The sequence below is a fragment of the Pelodiscus sinensis genome, chromosome 1, assembly GCF_049634645.1.
Source record: "Pelodiscus sinensis isolate JC-2024 chromosome 1, ASM4963464v1, whole genome shotgun sequence".
NCBI classification, from domain to species: domain Eukaryota; kingdom Metazoa; phylum Chordata; order Testudines; family Trionychidae; genus Pelodiscus; species Pelodiscus sinensis.
The window spans coordinates 176,505,373-176,527,857 of NC_134711.1; the positions used below are offsets into that span (position 1 = coordinate 176,505,373).

At 38.4% G+C, this 22,485-nt stretch overlaps 1 long non-coding RNA gene across 1 annotated transcript in view; it reads left to right on the forward strand.

Annotated features, from left to right (window-relative positions):
• Positions 1 to 21,706: 21,706 nt before the first annotated feature.
• The window catches only part of LOC112546768 (uncharacterized), a 195,774-nt gene continuing 194,995 nt past the window's right edge, over positions 21,707 to 22,485 (forward strand). The window contains exon 1 of the long non-coding RNA XR_003090471.2: positions 21,707 to 21,750. This is a non-coding gene — a long non-coding RNA (uncharacterized LOC112546768). The remainder of the gene's footprint in view (positions 21,751 to 22,485) is intronic.

Genomic DNA, 22,485 nt, shown 5'->3' on the forward strand with positions numbered 1-22,485 from the left:
TCTAAGATATGCTTCATTAAGTACTATTGGAATGTTAAAGGAATATTTAATATGTGCTTTACTATCCAGTTCCTTTTACATTGTCAAATATCGATATGGAAATCAATTACTTTATTTAACAGGGCATCTTGTTTTTAATCTTTGTTGTAGTTCCATAGATTTCGTTACAGTATGTGAAGCTCTTTAACTGGAGATGCTTAGGAATGTGTTCTGGTAAATTTCACACCCTTTCACTTGAACACCTGAGCTGTGAAATGCTCTGCTTATCTAAAATTTTTTAAGGTTCAAATCTAGTTATTTATGTGACACATCGTGTGACCATTACATTGGCATCTGAACACATCTTGGATATAAACTAACATTATATAATAACTGAGTAAAGTAAGAAAAAGGCTTTACAGAAAGCTAAGGCCATGTCTACATCACAGTAGTGCATAGTATAAAAGTTTCCTTCCACAATAGCAGGGTTGTCCCCCATCATTTTGGTAATCCCCCTCCTGGAATATCACTAAGTTGCTGGAAACATTCTTTTGTTGACATAGGTGCATTTGCACTTGGGGCTTAGCTAAACATAGCTATGGAATTTGGGGAATGACAGAGTTGTGATGATCAAAATTATGCAACAATAAACAATCATGATGCAGCCAAAATAAAATATTGGCTTTCAGTAGAGTAAAAGATGGTGTGAGGAGGGGAATTACACTGCTATCTGGAATTTTCTAAACTATGTATCTATACTAGTTACTAGACCATGTTAAACCAATTGAATTCAGCCTGATCAGTAATCACAGTTAGAAATCTACACTTCCTTGCCCGGAAGGAAGTTTTAGAAAGATAGTTAAAACATGTTTGCTACAAAGTTCTAACAACACGCATGTTATCCTAAGACATCCCAAAGTGTCAGGTACACCAATCACACTTTCTACAGGGCTAGAAATGAAGACTGAATGTTTTATGGGAATCAAGGAACATCCTAAATTCAATGGTATAAAGCTTCTCCATGTTTGCTGCAGCTCCTGCAAGTACCTCCTCTTAGTAGATCAAAAGATAGTATATTTTAAACTTCTTACTAAATCCATCCCTGAATATTGTCTAACTTCCACCTCAGGCCAGTTTAACTTTTGTGGAAAGAAAGGCCAATCCTTTTGGAAGGCAGATTTAAAAATCAGCCATTTGAATCTGCTCCTATATTGGGAATATTAAAAGTTAATCCCAGTCTTAATGAGCAGAGGGTAGCTGAGGCTATCAAGAATACAATTGATGACAAATGCAGTATATCAAACTAGAAGATTTACCTGGCATTGTTCAGGTCCTTACTTCAGTTTTATTTTTGGAGAAAATAAAATGAAAATGTAAATCATAGTTCTGGGGTAGGGCTGAGGATGAGGAGTTCAATATGCAGGCTGCCCTGTGAGAAAGGACTACTCCAGCCCTTTGTCGCTGCAGCACTTTGGGGCTTCTCCATGTTTGCTGCAGCTCCTGCAAGTACAGCTGGGAGAGAGGTGCATGATCTCCAATAGGAGCACGTCCAGATTCATCTGCCCTTCCCCTCCTCTCTCTCTTCCTCCACCCCTCTCATGCTGCCCAGCCAGAGTGAGAAATGCAGCAAACTGCACACTTTTCCCTCACTCCCTAAAGGGAAAGGCTCTTGTATCTGAGCACCAAATTTATGTGTATATAATAAACATAAGGAGGAATATGCTTTCTTTCTTGGTGACTTTTAGATTGAACAATAATCCAGGGAAGACATTTTTAATATTTCAAAAATGTCATGTAGATGCTTGTTTTCTAAATGCACATATAAAATCATAGAACTGGAAGGGATCCTGAGACCACATCTATCCAGTCCCCTGCACTCATAGAAGGACTAAGTATTACCTAGACCATTCCTGATGGATGTTTGGCTAATATGCTCTCAATCTCCAGTGATTGAGATTCCATAACCTTTCTTGGAAGTCTTTCCTAATGTCCAATCTAAATCTCCTGTACTGCAGTTTAAGCCCATTGCTTCTTGTCCTACCATCAGAGGTCAAGGAGAACATTTTTTCTCCCTCCTCCTTGTAATACCCTTTAAGGTACTTGAAAACTGCTATCATGTCCCCCTTTCAGTCTTCTCTTTTCCAAACTAAAGAAACCTGTTTTTTTCCCCAATCTGTCCTCATAAGTCAATTTTCCTAAATCTTTAATAATTTTTGCAGTTCTTATTTGGACGTTCTCCAATTTGTCCACATCTTTTCTGAAATATGGTGCCAAGAACTAGACTCAATATATTTCAGTTGATGTCTAATCAGTGCAGAGTGAAATGGAATATTACTTTTCATAATTTGCTTGCAATACTTCTGCTGATACATGCTAGAATAATGTTCACTTTGTTACAGTACACTGTTACACTGTTGACTTGTATTTAGATTTTTGTCCACAAATACCCTCAGATCCCTTTCCGCAGTTCTCCTTCCTAGGCAGTCATTTTCCATCTTGTATGCTCACAATTGATTGTCCCTTCCTAAAGTCCCTTTCATTTGTCCTTATTCAGTTTCATCCTATTTATGTCAGACCATTTCTCCAGTTTGTCCAGATTATTTTGGATTTTAACCCTATCCTCCAAAGCACGTGAAACTCCTCCCAGCTTGGTATTGTCTGCAAAATGTAAAATTGTACTTACTATGTAATTATTTAAATAATTGATGAAGATATTGAACAGAACCAAGCCCAGAACTATTCCCTGTGGGACCCCACTCATTGTACCCTTGCAGTATAACTATGGTCTGTTGGTAACTATTCTCTGGGAATGGTTTGCCAAACAGTTATTCATGAACCTTATGGTAGCTCCATCTAGGTTGCAATTCTGTAGTTTATTTATGAGAAGGTCATGTGGGAAAGAATCAAAACTTTACTAAAGTCAAGATATAGCTTGTCTAACACTTTTGCTCTACCCACAAGGCTTGTTATACTGTCAAAGAAAACTATCAGGTTGATTTGACATGATTTGTTCTTGACAAACCCATGTTGACTGTTTCTTATGGCTTTATTGTCTCTGTCTCTCTCTCTATATATGTATCAGGTCCCAAAGTGATGAACCAGCTACCATAAAATAATATTTTGCATGGAAAGAATGCTCTTTATCTGGTTATTTCAAAGTGCACTACATATTGGACAATCATTATTAGCCCCATTTTTACAGCTGGAGTAGTGAGGCACAAAAATGTCCTAGGTATCTTATACAAAGTTTTATAAAGATCCATATCAAAAGCCAGGAATAGAACCGTGCTTGTGTTTTCATCAAAAGCAGCCATTATACTGAAGTTTACATTTCTGTAAAATACCAAACTAACTTCTTTCAAAATTCCAGATGGCATTTCCTGAGATCTGCTGTTATGAAGCCACATAGATGGAGTTTTTATTCAACATTTTCTTTGAGCAAGGTAAGCATTTAAAGATGTTTCCTTTTAAAATGCACCAAAGCTAAAGCTCTTTTACCAAATCAAATCATATATTTTACCTGATTACTGCCAAGCCCAAATTTGTTTTAGGTGGCTGATTGTTACATTTATTGGATCAAGATACTTAGGAAATCTCTTTACAAGCAAAAGTGTTGTCAGCTGGCTTTTTTATCCAGTCTATAAAGCAATTACTCCTGGGATTGCTGATCCTTAATCTAAAGAGCTAAGAGACCTATGATATGTTGCTCCTGTAGTAAATAAAGTGTTACTTATGGGGCTTTTAATACTAGGGGTGTAGATAATGTATTAATTTTTGTAAACATATACCTTTAATTTTACTTTGATTTGCCCAATAATAGATTCTTGCCAGGTAGCAACAGGTTCTTTGTGATAGATAAATCATAAACAGAATCATAAACATTAGCTATGGAAAAGATCCCCTTTCCTGGACTGTATATTTTCCAGTGCTTTGTTCAGACTACTTTTAAATGACTCAAGTAATAATGTTGCCTCCTCTTCACTAAGAAGACTACAGGTTTGTCTGCATTAGACCTTTTTTTCCCCCCTACGGTTCCTTTCATAACAGCCACTCTGCCAATGGTGGGAACAGTGATGTAAACAAGACATAAACAGCTGCCAGCAATGTAATTGCCATATTGCCTAGAACTCTGCAGCTCCTTTGGCATGGAAGACAGGGAGTTGCTGTCAGGTAATTCCCCAGAAAAGCCTCATAATTTTAGAATACAATCTTCTTGCTCTCTTGCACCAAAGTCACCAGAATTTATTTATCTCCCAAATATGCTGCAAAACTGTCTTTTGTATCACCCACTGGAGGAGGGCTAAGCTGACTGAAGAAAGGGGTTCTTCTGTAAATGTGAAAGGAAGAGGAGAGTTTGATTTGATATGTAAATGACTTGCTGCCTGGTGTTTGTATGTATTAGGGGGCAGTGTAGAAGGATCTGTGTAGCTGTTCTGCTTCTATATGATTTTTAAACAGATGTTAAAGTGTCTAAAGCTCAGGGAAATGTGTTTTTAAGAGTGTCTAAATACATTTATATAAGGAAATAAAAATAGGCATATAATTGAAACAAGTAAATATAACTAATTAGAAAAGTGTGCTCATTATGGCACCAATTCAGCAAGGTTCTTCAGGACATGAGGAATTTTACAGTTCTGATGACTGTGCCAGAGCTACACAGTTCCAGCACTTACAGCTAGGCATGCCTTTTAGTACCTTGCTGATTCAGCACTAACATTACAAGAACATTTATTGTCACAGGCTTTCTGTTAGTACCTTGCAACAGATATGAATGGGGAGGATTTTCTTTTCATTGTTATGGCCTGATGAATGCATTTGTTGCTTTGCAGATTATATCTAATAAGGAACACATTGTTGTAAAAAATACTTTGCTAATTGAAGAACAATGATGTGAGCATGACGTTGGAATTCACTCTGGGTTGCTGACATTGGAGATGTATGTTGAGAACCAGTGTCAGTTTCTTATGAACTGCAAAAAAGCACATGAAAGGTATTTTTTAAATGTTAAAAAAATCCCCAAGCCCTAATTAATTACCTGTAAATGGGTACTCAGAGAGAATGCATGATCCAGAAGACTAAATAGAGCTGAGAATGAAATTCTTTTATTCTAATTTTCATTCACTGAGCATGGCTGTCCTTTGTATCTAGTGATGACATCAGGCATCGTATGTATTCTCATGCAGCTAAATAGTCCAATGCATGAGGAGCAAAATTGCATCCTGTTGTTTCACAGGAATTTGCAGACTCCAGTGGAAGACTTGCCACGATGTTGGGCATTCTTTCCAATGATTTTGATGCTTCTGTCTTCCTTACAGTATTTACAGCTTTACTTACAGTTCTTTATTCAGGTTTGTCTGTGGCTATGTTTTCGACATTATCAATATACTGAAATTCCTCTTACATGATTTACATGGGACTGCGGCCAAAATGGATAGTTAAATCTGAATAAATCAGTAAATGGATGGTGGGGTTCCTGTTGTCAGCCTGTGGCTTCAGCTCCAGTCTCCCCACCCATTATCAGCCCCAGGTGGCTGGTGGTTTGACTCACAAAGAGAGATGGATAATAGAGAGCTAGTAAATGTTGTTCTACTCTAATTCTGCTCCATAAGGTGAGATTCTGCTGAAGGGTATTTTTGAAACATGGATTTTTTTAACCACTTCTCCTTCATTTTCAAAGTTTCAGCTCACCACAGAAAATGTTTTCCTCACTTACTAAGTGTACAACCTACCATTGATTTCTTCCCCTACTGCAGCTCTGCTATTTCAACTCTCTTGGGATATAGCTACATCAATATTTTTGCCTTAATCTGATTACTCATTATCTTGAGGTAATTACAGGTAGTCCCCGAGTTACGCGGATCCGACTTATGTCGGATCCGCAGTTACGAACGGGGATTTTCTCGCCCCGGAGGACTCGAGCGGCGGGATGCCTGGTCCCGCCACCCGCCTCCTCTGGGGCGAGAAAAGCTGCTCCCCCTCTCTCTGGTCTGCTGCAGGAGCCAGCAGACCAGGGAGACGGGGAGCAAAGCGGCGCAGGACCCGCGGCCGCTTCCAGATCAGCTGGAAGCACCGCGGGTCGGGCCGGGTCCTGCGCGGCTTTGCTCCGCGCCTCCCTGGTCTGCTGGCGGGGGATGCAGCTAGTGCCCCCCCCAGCAGACCAGGGAGATGTGGAGCAAAGCCCGGGGCCTGTGGTAGAGCAGGTGGGGCGCTGCCGGTTGGTCCCGCAGCACCGCTCCTTGGCGCTACTGGACCAACCCGGCAGCACCCCAGCTGCTCAGCCCCAGGAGTCCTGATTCATCCACTGCTGATCAGTTTCAGCAGTGGCTGAATCAGGACACCTGGGGCAGAGCAGCTAGGGTGCTGCTGGGTTGGTCCCGTAGCGCCGAGGAGCGGCCGCGCTACTGGACCAACCCAGCAGCACCCGAGCTGCTCTACCCCAGTCATCCCCAAGTTAGCCGCTGCTGAAACTGACCAGCGGCTGAATACAGGAAGCCCGAGGCAGAGTTGCTCTGCCCCAGGCTTCCTGGAATCAGCTGCTGATCAGTTTCAGCAGCAGCTGACTTGGGGACGCCTGGGGTTCTTAAGTTGAATCTGTATATAAGTCAGAACTGGTGTCCAGATTCAGCGGCTGAATCTGGATGCCAGTTCCGACTTACATACAGATTCAACTTAAGAACAAACCTACAGTCCCTATCTTGTACGTAACCCGGGGACTGCCTGTAATGTGTTTGTAAAGGCTACTGTGAACATTCCACAAACATATATTCCAGGCTTTATGAACATTTCTAGTTTATCCTAGGGCAAAGAAATATATGCAGTCTGGATCAAAGGGTTTGGGAGGTTCCACACCAGTCTTTGCACACCTGTTAACTTAGCAGTCTTTGCACACTTGTTAACTTAGAGTCTTGGCAATCCGTTAACATGAAGTAAAACACTCCAAAGAAGACAAGCTCTTTCAGCTTGCTATAAAGATGCAGTTCAGCAATGTCTGCACAACAGCAGAACAATTACAGTGCTGCGGCTGTGCCACTGTAGCCCTCTAGTGTAGAGGCTTCTTACATTTTCCATAGATATACTTAAACTACCTGTTTGAGAGATGGTAGCTAGGTTGATAGAACTTAGTTCAGTCAACTTGGCTGCATTTACACCAGTAATTATGTTAACATGGTGCTCAAAGCTCATTATTTTTCAGAGATTTCAGCAACATAGCTAAGCTGATCTAATTTTTAAGTGTAGGCCAGACCATAGTATTACTGTGCCAATATCACTATTGAAGAAGAGCTTATGCTGCTTCCAAAAGTTATAATATGCTGCAAAATTTGGAGAGTTTTGGCTCAATGAGACATTCTTGTATATGGAAACATGTCAAACTGCTAAAAAATGAGCTCTGGCACTATAGCTTTTGAGTGTGTATATATAAGGCCTATTTCAGATGCATATTAATGAAACATGGCATGCATAGGAACAATTGCTTATACTTCTCCGTGTGTCCCTGTGCTGCTGACCTGCAACTACCTTGCATTTTGAGAATTCTTCTGATAGAGACAACCAAGCATGCTGAGTAAGGTAGATTTATGAGGTACTTAACAGGGATGAGACCCACCAGTCTTATTTCCCTTCTTCTTGTAACTTAGAATAGTCTTTAAACCTGCAGTGATGTGCTACCAAACTAATCCACACATCAGCTCATAAAGTTCTGCTTATTGCCAAGTTCTTCAGTGTGTGCACAGTTCCTAACAAGAAGAGGTCCTGATCCATGATGAAAACTCCTAGGTGCTATGGCAATAAAATTAAGTAATTAATGAAAAAGAATGAAGTAAGTTATCTCATTGTTATCTCCTATCTCGTTGTTGAAATAGTAATATATTCATACTTATTAACGTAATCTGTAAACCTTTTAAGGTTCTCCAAATACCAGTTTTATTCATCGTTTCACTGTACTAAAACTAATTATTTGCCCAAGTGTTACCTACTTTTGCATTGCATGACTTGTCACTGAAACTCATTTTATTTCCTGGATTAATTTTGGTACACTGTTCTATAAGAAGAACAATGCTGTTCTTACAACTGCTGCTCTTCCATGACATTCTATTGTTCAATATTAATATGGCTAAAATTCAGCCCTGTGCTTGCCTGCATGAGCCACACGTGTCAAAATTAGATGTGACATTGAAGCCAATGGGAGTCTTTATGGAATAATTTAGTATGCTATAAGAGTACGGAAATCAGAATGTAGCCCAGAAGAAGAATTTGAGCTTTGATGGATCATGAGAGAGAGCTCACTTCTGGCTTTTAGAGTAGTCAACTAAAACATTCATTGTTGTAGTAGAATTGTAAGGAGAGTCTTTGTCTCAATTGTGTGAAAATATTTTTACAAATATTTGAACACTAGCAAATTCCATTAAACAAGTTAAATCACTTGAGACTATGCAGGATACAAATACAAATTGTGAAGTGTTCTCTGTTTCTAGATTTTATGGAATTGGGAAAAAGAAAGTGTTTTTTTTCATAAGGAGAAAGAGAGTTTATTTTTACAAGAGGATACATACACTCCCTAATTTGTGCCGAGTGACAGGCAAAGAAACAGGCAATTAACAAGAAGATGCCTTTTAGAGTGGCTTACACAAACAACACTTTTATCACCAACATAGATTAGGGTTGATTTCCAAGCTAAATCCCATCACCAAGAAAACAGCTGAAGTTAAGACTTTTTTTTTTTTAAAGCACACATGTAGGATGCAAATAAGTTAGAGGTGACAGAAGGGAACAGAGGATGAGAGACAGAGATGACAGTAGATGTTGCAATGTCTCTCTGTGGGAGATGAAATGAAATAAGTTATTCGGGTGTTTATTTGCTCCTTTTGTAATCTTATAATTGTTGAAAGGGTGGACTTTTTTTTTTTAAGAACAGATGTTTATAAGAGAGTTCAAAATTAAGTTTGGTTCTTTTGTGTTCTGGTAGCTTACGGGTTTTATATCTAACTGCTTTTTTCTCATTTGCTAAACTCAGCAGGGAAATGTGAGCTATAAGGGCAAGTATTTGTTTGATTACTTCAAAACTGTCGGTGTGCGTATAGCAGAATTTACAGAAGCTTAGCTTTAGTGAAGTGAAGACTGAAAATTTTCGATTTGATGTGCACCTTATCACCTAGGACAAAATGAGGATCAGAACATAATCTATTTGAGTGCTAAGAACACCAGGTGTTTTATCCAAATTAACTTACCTTTATTTGTGTAAACAGGCAGTTGCTCAGCTGGACCCTGGTGCTGCAAAGCTTTTGCACCTGTCTTATGCTCTGCTGGTATTTCAGCTGAAGAGTGAGACTGCTTGCATAAAGTTAATGTACATGCCCAAGTCTTTGCAATATAGGGCCCTTGCAGCACAGCTCCACTGAAATCACCAGGATGCAGCCCAACATCATGACATGATAGTTTACTTGATACTTTCCATAGTTGCTAAGTTCTTGTTTTGTGCAAGATATGGTAGCTGGACAGCTATCCTAAAGATTTCTTACTGAAGAACCTCTGGTTGAGTAAAGCATTGCAGTTTCAGCTTCCTCATCATCAGATTGTGTCTTGAGCACCTCAGAGTTCTAACTCTTTTGCTGAACTAATCTCAGAAAAAAATGGAATCTTGGATCCTTTTATCAGTATCTAATATTTTGGAAGCTTTGTGGTGCTGCTGCTATTTGTGTGTTTGAGACCCTTCTAAAACTAAGATGAATGAATCTCAAAAGGCTTTCCTTATAATTTAAAAAGCCTCTTAGCTAACACAAGAGATATGATTGGTCTTTCTTCCTGGAACAAGGTGTCCTGTAGCTGAACCTCCAAAATAAAACTTCAATAGAGAGAAAGTTCCGTAATTTTAAATTTGAGGGAGACTCCATCTATATTATTTAGGCTGATGTTACTCCTAACTAATTCTCAATTCCTTAAGGCCTCACTTCAGTAATATACTTAAGGACATGCCTAATCGGCACCTATTGGGAGTTCATTGAAATCTAAATCTACTCACAAGTATAGCTACAGTTATTAAATACAGTAAAAATGTATTGTAACCTAGCCTTGAAAACTTTACAGGAAACCTTCTCTTGTTTGCTGTATTATATCCCAAACTATCTCTTGCAGATCTTACCCCAAATGGGATATGTTATCAAAGAGAAAACTTCTACTTACAAGTAAATTCTCAACTTGACTACAGTGTTTATTTCCATCTACTATTGGCTGTGGATGAGTCTTTTCCTTTCAGATCATAGAATCAGAAGGATTTATGCCATGCTTGAGAAGCAAGGATCCTGAAAAAAAGTTAAGATTTTTTTAACATATCTTGTATATGTAGGGCTTACAGCATCACATGCTGAACTAGAAGCTATTTATTTGGTGTTCTGTAGTCCATATACAAATTATGTCAAGTGACTATGATTTAACTACTGTGTCTCCATAAAATCTAAAGGTTTTTGTTTCAATTGTATAAAATGATGGAATAGTGGGAAACGACAACATTATCAAATGTGACAGACAAAATAGCATGACAGTTAAAACATTAATTATTCTCGTTAAATATGCCAGTTTTATTGTGATACAATGTTATCAAATTCAAAACATACCTTCACCTAATACACGGCATACATTTACTCATTTAGAGACAAATTCTGACATATATATCCCCCACACTTTCTGAATGTGGTGTATTGTCCCATCCAGTGGCAATAAGACCATGTACAGAGAGAATAATGAGATTGTTCTACAGCCTTAGCTACTAGCCAACTTGCTTTTAGCTCATGTAGTAAAGGCATGTTCTAAGCTCCAGAGGCTCCAGGTTCAATTCTGCCCTGAGATGGACTGGGGTCTGTCGGTGTTGTTCTAAGGAAACCATCAAGACTTCTATTTATGATGGCTTCAGAGTCTTGCTGTACATTTTTATGCTAATTAATTTTACAGTGCCCTAAGAGAAAATATACTTATACTCCAAAATAACAGACTTTAAAAGAGTTCTTACAGTAGTTGATTTGAAAATTCTGTATTCTTTTTCTATTTACAGAATAGGTATACCTGTTTGAATATTTAATTATAACAGTCTGTTCTTGAAAGATATAAAAGCATCCTTACTTTAGAATCCAGACTAGAAACTTTTGGTGATATCCATAATCATTTTTAGCCTTGTTGCTAGGAAACTAACACTTATAAAGTCTGAATACCTTCGTTACCAGAGCTGTTCATGTAAGCAATAGTTCAGTAAGGAGGTAAAATCTGAATCTGTAGACATAATTATTGAAGATTCATACACAAAAAGTCATTATAATATGTATGAATGAAAGTGAGTTTCAGAGGAGATCAGCTAATATCCCAGTACAGTTGTTTTTGTTTGTTTGTTTATTTACAAAAATTGACACTTTTTTAAAGAGGATTAGTATGTCTGCAACAAACAGTAAAGAAATCAACTTGTTCACCATCACACCACCTAACTTACTTTGTCAACAACATTTAACTCCACACCCCCTTAATCTTTGCTAAAAATATACAAAGACGTCAGAATAAAAAATGAATTCATTTTTGGAAATTATGTATTCCTTGCATAGAAAATGAGACTTTATTACTAGGAGGTTATAGATTTGTGGAACAACTGCTGCTTAAAGCATTGCAGATTTTATGGACCAGATTTTTAGCAGGGGAATGGCCTAGTCTGCACTTTGAGCTAGTGGGGTAATTCTCAGCTCAGGGCAACATACCTGGCCTCCCATGCTGGAAATAGTGTATATCTATGGTTATTTGAGCAATGGGAGGGAGTAGTTGCTCCCAATACATGCCCAGCATCTCAGATGAGGGTGTAGTCAAGGCAGCTAGCTAGCCCTTTCTGCCTTTTACATACCACGGGTATGTTCTATTTCTAGCACACTAGCTCAGTCAGAGCTATTCTGTTACATCTCCTTGAGCTGAACATTACACCACCAATTGAAATGTACATATAACTTGAGGCAGAAATGGGCCACAAGAGCCCATCTTGCTTCCATTGACTCTAATCTGAGATTTTTTTTGTTGATCTCAGTGGGAATAGGAGCAGACCCTGAGTCTGGTTCACTACTGTGATAATCTGATTTTACTCTGTGGTAACTCGGTTAATGTGAAATTAAACTAGTGTGAAATTGGAGCAACTCAGTGGGGAATCAAGCTCACTATATTTTCATATTGCAGCCATAATAGAAGAAGAGGAAACCCACCACAAGCTTTGAGCCTGAATTTCCTCTCTCATGTAATAGTTTTTATGGTGATGTAATGGAGCGGAGATTCAGGCCCAAACTACCTGCAAGTTTCAACTAGTCTCAATTTTACACTTAAAAATATTTTATCATCTATATTCATTAGCTGGAGGAAGATTTTGTTTTTTGAAGGGGCATCCAAATTTTTGATCAACAAAAATAATTTTCATCCCCTTAGTATTCTAGTACCCCCTCAACTTCCACAATGTTAAACAAATCTCATTTGCTGCATGTTGTCAGAAATAAATATTCATTACTTTTAAAAACTCAGTATTCGTCTGAGCATATCTGTATTCACTGTCTTCCTTTTAAGAGAAAGAAATCATATCAGCATTAGGTTTTTTATTTTCACTAACTTTCCACGATTCTGGGGAGACCTTACACATTTCAGCCTTTAAGTGCCAATTTGCAGGAATTTTCTAGACCTCAGCTATCGCCTTGCAATGATGATAAGTCATGAGAGGAAAGAGTGATAAATTACAGAAGATAAGGTAATCAGGCCTTTGACGTTTTAATATAATGTTTCACACTCCCACTAGATCCCTCATTTGTCACAGTTCTCTACATTCTGTTGATCTTAAAGGAAATAAATCATCAGTTTATCATGTTGCTGTTTTTTCATCCACCATGGTAGCAGCATGCTTTGCACATTGCAATAACAAGCCTAACAGGAATTCTGAACTAAGACAGTTTCTCAGCTAGTATGCTGATGACACCATAGGTTACTTAGACTTTGTGTTGGCACCCATCAGTAATTTTAAAGCAAGCACCTGCAGGTGAAATGGATAGAGAAGTGTCACTCTCTAAAAAAGTGTCTCCTTTAAAATATTCAGTATTGTTGATGCATGAAGTTATCCTGTGTTATATTCAGTGCTTTGCCAGAATAGGTTAAATCTCCCTGATCTGCTACCTTAAGGACCTGACCAGTCCTGAACCAAAGAATTTTCAAGATCAAGGTAGGTCAATGCTGGTCCTTCTTCTTTTGGTCCTGGTGGCCAGCCTTCTTCTGCTCCTGGCTGCTAGCCCTTGGGGCTCCTGTCAGGGCTCTGCTGCTCCATCTGCTGGAGTGCTGGGCCCCAGAGCACTGGTCCCCAAGGCTCCCTTGCTCAGGCTACCAGGACTTCCTTCTTCCTGGATCCAGAAACATTCCTGCTCCTAACCCACCAGTTTTTACCTGTCCATGCTTCAGCCTTGGAGAACCAATAGGGTTGACAATGCCAAACCCAGCGATATTACTGGAAATTCGGATTGCAGAAGTTCAACTTGTAGCACATTGTGCCATTGCAATATATAAATAATGGGATATTTTTCCAGACCAGAAGTTTAGAATTTGCGTAAAATAATAACAATGAGACATAGTTTCTGTACTGAAAGCTATTAATCTATTTATTTTCCTACAACCCAGATCTTATATTAAACCTCACACTCAAAAGAAAAAGTGAGTATCACTAAAACTCTAAGAGCAGGAAATTTAGAAATGAAGTTAATATGCTAATCTGAGTATAATCTAGACAATACTATTTTAATAGTATCAGTTTTGCCATTGACTTCAACGGGATCATGCTTTCACTTAGTGTCTCGTCATTGCATTTTAAAATGTAAAAAAAGAAATCTAAGACTTTTGTAAATTCTCAATTTCATGTGTGGTCTAAAGCTAACGCTTTTTGGTTCTTTGGCTCATCAATAATAGGTGTGGCTGCTTACATAGACTGAAGCGGTTATACTATGAAGATGCATTAGCAAAAGGCATTCATTTTATATATAAATACAGCATGTATTTGGACTGTATTTTTTTCCAAAGAAAAAATTATGGTGTATGAAGCATCAGTAACTCCTTATTTAATCTGAATTTAGAATTCTTATGGCATGCTTCTATGTAGTATTCATATTTTAGGATATTCATATTCATATTCATATCTCAGAGAGCAGAGCTCTTGCGTAGTAGACCATCTTCTGTCTTCATTTGTTTCTGGTTCCTTGTACTCTATTATGTGTCCAAACCAGTGAAGCTGTCTTTTTTGAATCTTCAGTAATAGCATTATATTTCTTGTCCTACCCATTTTCTTATCACTTCTTTTCTTCATTTTCTGTATCTTGAAACTCTCAGTATTCTCCTGAGCCAGTTCATTTACATTCATAAATTTTTCTCATGTTCTAGTCTTCCAACTTGTAGTGAGTATCAGCATAATGATTGCCTCATATGATTTTACTCTTTTTATTGAAAAGTTAACTTTGCAAAACTTGCTGATTTTTCTGAATGCAGTAGTCCAATTCTTCTTTTTAATGACATCATGACAATTTCTATACTAGTCCTCTGAAGTACATACATGTTTTCTACTTGCTCTAGTTTTGTCTTTGCTGTTTACATCTTTCTTGCAATTGCTAAAGTTTTGTTCTCCATGTTCATGTCCCATCCAAATTTTCTGCTTTCCTGGTCTATGTTGTCAGTTATAACCTATGAGGTCAATATCATCTACAAATTTAAGGTTTCGGAGAGGAATCCATGATAGTCTGTTTCAGCAAAAACAACAAGTGCAGTGGCCCCTTAAAGACTAATAATTTTGTTAGGGCATAAAATGTAATGTGTTGCAGCTCACTTTGTCAGATCCATGAAGTCAGTTGTAAATCACAAAAGTGTATGCCACAATAAAAGTCTTAGTCTTTAAGGTGCCACTGGACTCCTTGTTTTTACAAATCTAATATTATTCACGTACCTCCCATGTTAACATGACTTTTCCCATTTCATCTCTCAATGCTACAGTCATGATTGCTGAGGAATAGTGCTTCTTATTGAAGAGATCAGTCAAATAACATCTATTTTTGTTATGGTTTACCTGAGCCTTTTCATCTGCTTTTGTCTACACTCACTACACACATCAATTTCTTGTAGATGTTTTCAATAAGCTTGATCAGTTGCTTGGAGTTGCCATACATTGCTTTTATTATGTTTTCCTCATCTGTTTGCAATGCTTTGCCCCTTCCTTGTACTTTTTATTTTTTTCAAACTTTTTATTGAGATCTTTACTTTTTCTTCCTTCCTGGAATCTCCCTCATTTGTGTTGGAAAGTTTTTCCATGACTGCTTCATTTTCTATGTTCTGTGCAGTGTGCATCTCTTTAAAATATTCTTTCTAGTCCCTATTTTTGTTCATCCTCCATTATTTGCTGGTGCTTGTCTTTCAATGTTGATATATTTAACTGAATAGAAGCCATGTTGCATTTCTCTTCACATATTCTTCCTTTTTCACTTCATCCAGTTGTTTGTCTCTCTTCACTTTGATTTATCTTTCTGGTCAATCTAATGAACTCACCTCTTAGACTTGCATCTTTCTTTATATTATTCTTAACTTCCTACAGTTGTCTCTCAACAGGAGCACTTCCTTCATTATCCACAGTGATTTCTTTGTTTTGACTTTGTAGCTGTTCTTGTAATCCCACATTTTATACTCTTTCTTGTCTCTTCAATGTTCTTTTCTTGTTTCACCAGAGCCATGATGTTTTCCCCACATGATTGATTTCTATCCTTTTCTGACATCTGTCTCTTTCAGTTTGTCCACATCACAAACTTTTAAGCTCTTAGCACAATTTCAGTTGCCTTCAGCCTCAAACCAATTGATGCACTTGCTTATGATCTTATTCAATAATGGCAGCAAATGATCTGCATAATAACACACTTGATTTCCATCTGTGATTCATAACTATGAAGTTTGTCTTGTTCTTCCTTTTTCCATGAGGTCCCCTTCCTCTACAGCTTTCCTTGTTGAAAAAAATGTGTTAATTATCGCCAGGTTGTTATGTCAGCAAGAATTAAGTAACTTTTATCTTTTTCATTTTCTTCACTGAGTGTGAATCTGATTGTTGCTTCAGCACAAAAATTCCAGTTCAATCCTTCTTTGAAATTAAATCTCCCATCACCAATAGTAAGTATTATCTTGAAATGTCTTGTATTTCATTCTGTAGATTTGTTATAAAAGTAATCTTTTTTTCTTCCTTGGACCCTGTTGAATTCATCACATATTCTTGCACAGTGATGGCTGCACTGGATTTAATTTGCCTTTAGCATACCAGGAGGTTATCTGCTTAAATGCCATAAGAACCTGACTTTCCTTCAGCTTTAGCATCAATGTGACTCCCTGTTGGTGCCCATCCTCATCTCTTCCCAGTATCTATATCCTGAGTCCATCATGGTAGAATTCTCCCATACAATTTTGTTTTAAACCAATCCTTTTCAACATGAGGATCATTCAGCCTGGTAGCATGTTATCATGTTCTGGTAAATGTTTTATCCTTGGAGTTCATCATGTAATTCTTTGTTCTGCATGTTGTTGTCTGTTTCAGTCACATACGCTTTGTTCCTGCCTTGGTTTCTGAATGATGAATATAGTCTTTGTTTGTATGACTGAGCTAGTAAACTCTTGTTTATCTTTCCATTCTTCCTTAAGTTTCTGTGGTTCAGTATTTGTCATGTGTTTGGCCATTGCTCCTTTGCTTTCTCCTTGACTAGGGCTGTGATTTCTATTTTGCTTCTGCTTTAATAATCCAACATTGTTCTAAATGATCCATTAACTTCTTCCAAAACTGGGTCCACCAGTGTTATAATTGGAACATGCTTTGTTCACTTCACCATAGGATACACCATGGAGTTGGAACCCCCAGATATGTACTTTCACTGGTGGTCATAGCTAGCCAGAGCTCAGTAGGTTTAGCATATCACCTGAGGTGAGGTTGTGGGGTTTGACATTGTGGTGCATACACATCTGCTTGGAGCCAGTAATGTCAGCAAGAATTAAGTAACTTTTATCTTTTTCATTTTCTTCACTGAGTGTGAATCTGATTGTTGCTTCAGCACAAAAATTCCAGTTCAATCCTTCTTTGAAATTAAATCTCCCATCACCAATAGTAAGTATTATCTTGAAATGTCTTGTATTTCATTCTGTAGATTTGTTATAAAAGTAATCTTTTTTTCTTCCTTGGACCCTGTTGAATTCATCACATATTCTTGCACAGTGATGGCTGCACTGGATTACAGACCAACTGTAAGCAAAAACCCCTTCTGGGTGTGACTGTCTACTATGCAGAGACACTGCCTTTCAAATTTACACCTTAGGGTATGTCTAGACTGCAGGGGATGGGGGGAAGGCTGGGATACCTATGGTATCCCAAAAATCTCTGCTGTGTCCAAGGAATGTGATTGGTCTTTTGCTTTTTTTGGAGGGGGGGGCAAAAGAATGGACACACTCTTTTGGAAGCCCTGTCTTCCTTGTTTCATGAGGAAGAAGGTATCTTACGAAAGAGGAGGCTTTTCCAAAGTTTGGCCCAAATTTCAGGCCAGATTTCAAAAAGCCTCTTCCAACAAAGGTATAGGAAAAAGATATGCAAATTGCAGAGTGCAATTTGTGTACCTTTTCCCGAAAAACCATTGTAGTATAGACATATTACTCTCCATCAATTAGCCTGTCAGTACTCCCTAAACATAACAACTGCAGCTATCAGTACTGGAGCAAACTTAATCCATCAGAACAATACCATATAAATGTGCCTACATCTAACCAAAAAGTACTAAGTTTGAATAAATGGTCTCTGAGCACCTAAAGGTTTGTAGCCTTAGTTCCTTTCCAGCACACAGAAATATTTTCAGATGCTTGTCCAAAGGTTTCTCACCTTTGTAAGGTTTCTCACTAAGTCTGAAAAAGTGGACTGAATATTTCATTCAAACAATTTTTTTTTCTTTGGGATTTCCTGTACTGACAGTCTCAGGGCAAGCCTAAAATACTATAAGAAGAGCCTGTTTCCTCAATATTATGTCACTGATACCGCTTTCCTACTCATAACCTGGAAATTCAGAGCATCACAAACTGAACCTTGGGTTAATTTTTTTTTTAAATTTTAAGTGCAGCTCAAGTCCTGATATTGGGCTATATAATCTGTTGCAAAGGGCTCAGGAAAAACAGGTTGGTGCTTTCTCACTGTTTTAAAACATCCCAATTAAACCTTTTAATAGCATGTTTGCACCATTACAGGGAAACCATGATTTCCAACTGCCCAAGTTATAACCCTCCCCCACCACACACACTTACAACCATTTTTGTTAGTGTGGAAGGGACAAAAACCTCTGACTTACATCCTTGGCTCTGCATTTATGATGGCTCATGGCACCTATCGTAAATGAGGTTTCAAGTTATGACACCCCTGACTTGCGATGCTTCCCTGGGAACCAATCACGTCTCAAGCCGGGGGCTGCCTGTATTGTCAACTTCATTTGAGGAAAATCTGGAGGGGTGGATATTCTCCAATTTTAAATATGTAATGGCTATTTTGTGAGACCGCTACTTCTGCTGACTTAAAAGCTGAGAAAATAAGTAAGTCACTGAGAGGAAATTAAAACTACAGGCATTCCATAAAGCTTTTGCTTTTAATTGTTTGTTTTGCTTTAGTAAACTTTGAATATAATCAATCCTGTAGGAAGGGTAATGAAGAGCAGCCACTTGGATCCATATTTTTTGATAACACGCTTTCAGGCAAGACAATTTCATAGCTGAAAAATTAGTACAGCTTTAGAATATAGACTGAAGGGGATCTAGAATGTCAAACAAGCACAAATCCCATTTGTTTAACTGTTATCACCTTAAGACATAAAATGTCAACTAAAAACAGAAACTCTTCCTCTCATCAAATATTCCACATTGATGCAAGGCTCAGTTGTACACAGCACACTGATCTTTAAACATGAATTCATTTGTTGAAATTAACTCTGAAAAGCTAATGAAAAAAGCTGGTCATAATCACAAATGATACATCACATCATTACAATTACAAATAGTAAATTATTCAAACAACCTTTTAATATGTTTTTGACTGGTTCTTCACAGAAATTCCTTTAGCTCAATTTACTTTTAGCATTTTACAACCACAGGAGTCTGGAATATAGAACCCATTTTCACAACTAAAAGGCCAATGCATTTTGGCAGTATAACATTCCACTGCACCATCTAACGCCATCAGCTAAGCTTACAGCTAGTCTTCTTCTCATGAAAATATCTCAGAAAAACTATCGAGTGAAGCTGTGGAATAATGTAACTATTTGTGGCTCTGATTTCTATTTTCCTTCTGCTTTGTTAATTAAATATACTCTTTTGACATAAAATGAATGCTCATGCTTGAATTTTGTTTGTATTAAGAATTAGCTATTGCTGTTCAATGATTGAGACAGACTCTCACTGTAAATTAAAAGTTTAAAATATTGTACATGACTGTTCACAAACACACACACACACTCAAAAAAACCCACAAAAGGAATAATTTGACATTATCACATATTCTTAGACTATCTAGGTTACAAAAAGACTTTCATATATTTTCATAGAATCACAGAATAATAGAACTGGAAGGAATCTCTAGAGATCATCAAGTTCAGTTCCCTGCCTTCCCAGCAGGTACAAGTACCATCTAGATCATCCCTGATAGATATCTATCCAACATGCTCTTAAATATCTCCAGTGATGGAGATTCCACAATCTCCTTAAGCAATTTATTCCAGTGTTCAACCACCCTGACAGTTTGGACATTAGGAAACATTTCCTATCTAAATCTCCCTTGCTGCAATTTAAGCCAATTGCTTCTCGTCCCATCATCAGAAGCCAAGGAGAACAATTTTTTTCTTCCTCCTCCTTGTAACTCCCTTTTAGATACTTGATAACTGCTACCATGTCCCCTCTCAGTCTTCTCTTTTCTGAACTAAACAAGCCCAGTTCTTCCAGTCTTCCTTCATAGCTCATGTTTTCTAAGCATTAAACATTTTCCTTGCTCTTCTCTGGAACTTCTCCAGTTTTACCATATCTTTCTTGAAATGTGGTGCCCAGAACTATACACAATACTCCAACTGAGGCCTAATCAGTGCAGAGTAGAGCAGAAGAATGACTTCTCATTTCTTGCTCACAGCACTCCTTTTAATGCATCCCAGAATCATGTTTGCTTTTTTTGCAACAGAGTCACACCACTGACTCATATTTAGCTTGTGGTTCACTATGACCCCTAGATCCCTTCCTTCAGTACTCCTTCCTAGACAGTCATTTCCCATTCTGTATGTATGAAATTGATTGTTCCTTCCTAATTGGAGTGCTTTGCATTTGTCTTTATTAAACTTACACCTATTTACCTCAGACCATTTCTCTAGTTCGTCCAGATCATTTTGAACTATAACCCTATCCTCCAAAACAGTTGCAGCTTGTTATCATCTGCAAATATAATTGAGATGATACAATCCATCGATGGTAGCTTTTGATTTTTAAAATAACGTATTCTCATCAAAACATACATTTTGTATTGTGGTATCTTTGCAAGGAATGTTATATACCATTTCACTATAAAACAATGATACCTTTTCTTAAAGTTATTAGCATCTCACAGACATAAAAATAACACTTGATGCCAAATCTTCAATGTGTGTAAATTGGCATATGTTCATGAACTTCAACAGAGCTGTGCTGATATACCCCCAACTGATTCTCTAGTATTTGTGGCCCAGGGTATTTTAGTTAGGCTTCCTTCTGATCTGTATATCACTTTTGAACACAAACTGAACTTTACTATCTGATCTGTATAGTGTACTATGGATTTTTTTTCATCTTTCATTCTGCAAGAACTGTTATCAAGTAGGTATGATACTGGATAAATTAATCAATAATAGTTTGGATCAGCAGATTTCTCACATGTAATGGTGATGTCCTTAAGACTGGGGGATATGATATGGTAAAAAAAATGTGAGCAGTCCTCAAAGTGGTGGGGAAAGTTACAAAGGAAAATTTGTCTGACTTCTGCAGCAATGATTCCTTATCTCTTGCTTAGGCTAGAGCTTGACAAACGAACTAGCACAATGTTTTTCCTCCATGGTAGGTAAATGGTTTTATACACACATTTTGAGAAGGGCCAAACAATATATATACTGCTACTTCACAATATGAAACAGTGAATAAAACATTTATGATGTAGCCTGAATTGTTGTCTATCCACACGGAGGGCCTGTTTTTTCAGAAAATTGAGTCCTTACTAGTTCTATACTGAGATCAAGTGATATGTAGGGAAGCAAATATGAGAAGGAATACAAGTACTGCTCCAGAGTATGTCTTATTTTTTAAACAGGCTCTAATTGTGCAATCTAGCCTTGCACCAATATAGCGGTATAGGTTGCATAATCCTGTCATATAGAAGTAAAGTGCGTAGAATATCTATTCTAATGTGTGACACTTCCCCCTGCTCATTTAGTTATAATGTAAACTGAGAAAAAGGTGTATGGTCCATTGTGCAAGGTAAGGCTTATGCACTTCAATGAGTGGGCTGGAATGTAAGGTGACCAGATGTCCAGTTTTTAAAATGTATTTAAGCCCTTCTACAGGTTTCCCAAATTTTTTTGAAAAATGGACAAATTGTCCTTTATTTTCTGTCTCTCCTCTCCCTTCAGTACTGTTGGGTCCTGCTGCTGATCAGATCCTTGCTCACCCTCTGCCAACCCACCAGAGGTGAGTGTATGAATGTGCATGCAGGGGGGGTTCAGTGACTGGTGATGGAGTTGGGAATGAAAGGCTGGTGGTTAGGCACAGATGCAGCATGCAGGGCCAGCTGCTCCCTGTGCTGGTCCATCAGTGCAGTCCCTGCTGTTTGCCTCTTCTTGGCCAGCAAGTCCCCTTTGCCCCTCGTCCCATTTCCACTAGATACTAGCTAGTTGTGGCAATGGCTGATGAGTGTGGACAGGCAGTGGCTAGTTACCTATCACCTCTGCTGCCCACTCATTGACCCTTTACACGTCTCCCCTCTCACTACCCTCTCCTTGCTTTGCCGCTTCACTCCCTCAGCCCTGCTATTCCTCCATTCTCTTCCCAGTGGGGTGTGCCCCATTCATGGCACTGTGCAAAGAAAAAACCCTGGTCAGATAATTTAGCTCAACAACAGCCTGGCTGGAAGGCTCCTTCCTTCCCCCACTGGCTCCAACTGGGCTGGCATCCAGGGAAAGCTCAAGACCAATCAGCCCAGGGTGATATCTAGGAAGAGCCCAGCATGTGCCAAAATGCTGCACAGCACTGACATAGGGAAGCTTTTCTGCTCCTCAGATAAGTTCTGCAGTGTCAGGGAGGAAGCTACTTTCAGCCATTTGCACGTAACCCTGCAGGCTCCACAACAGCCCCCTAGGCAAGGGCATAGCACCCTCTTCACCCTCTGCCCCTGACCTAGATCCTGCTCTGGGGAATGCTCTGTTC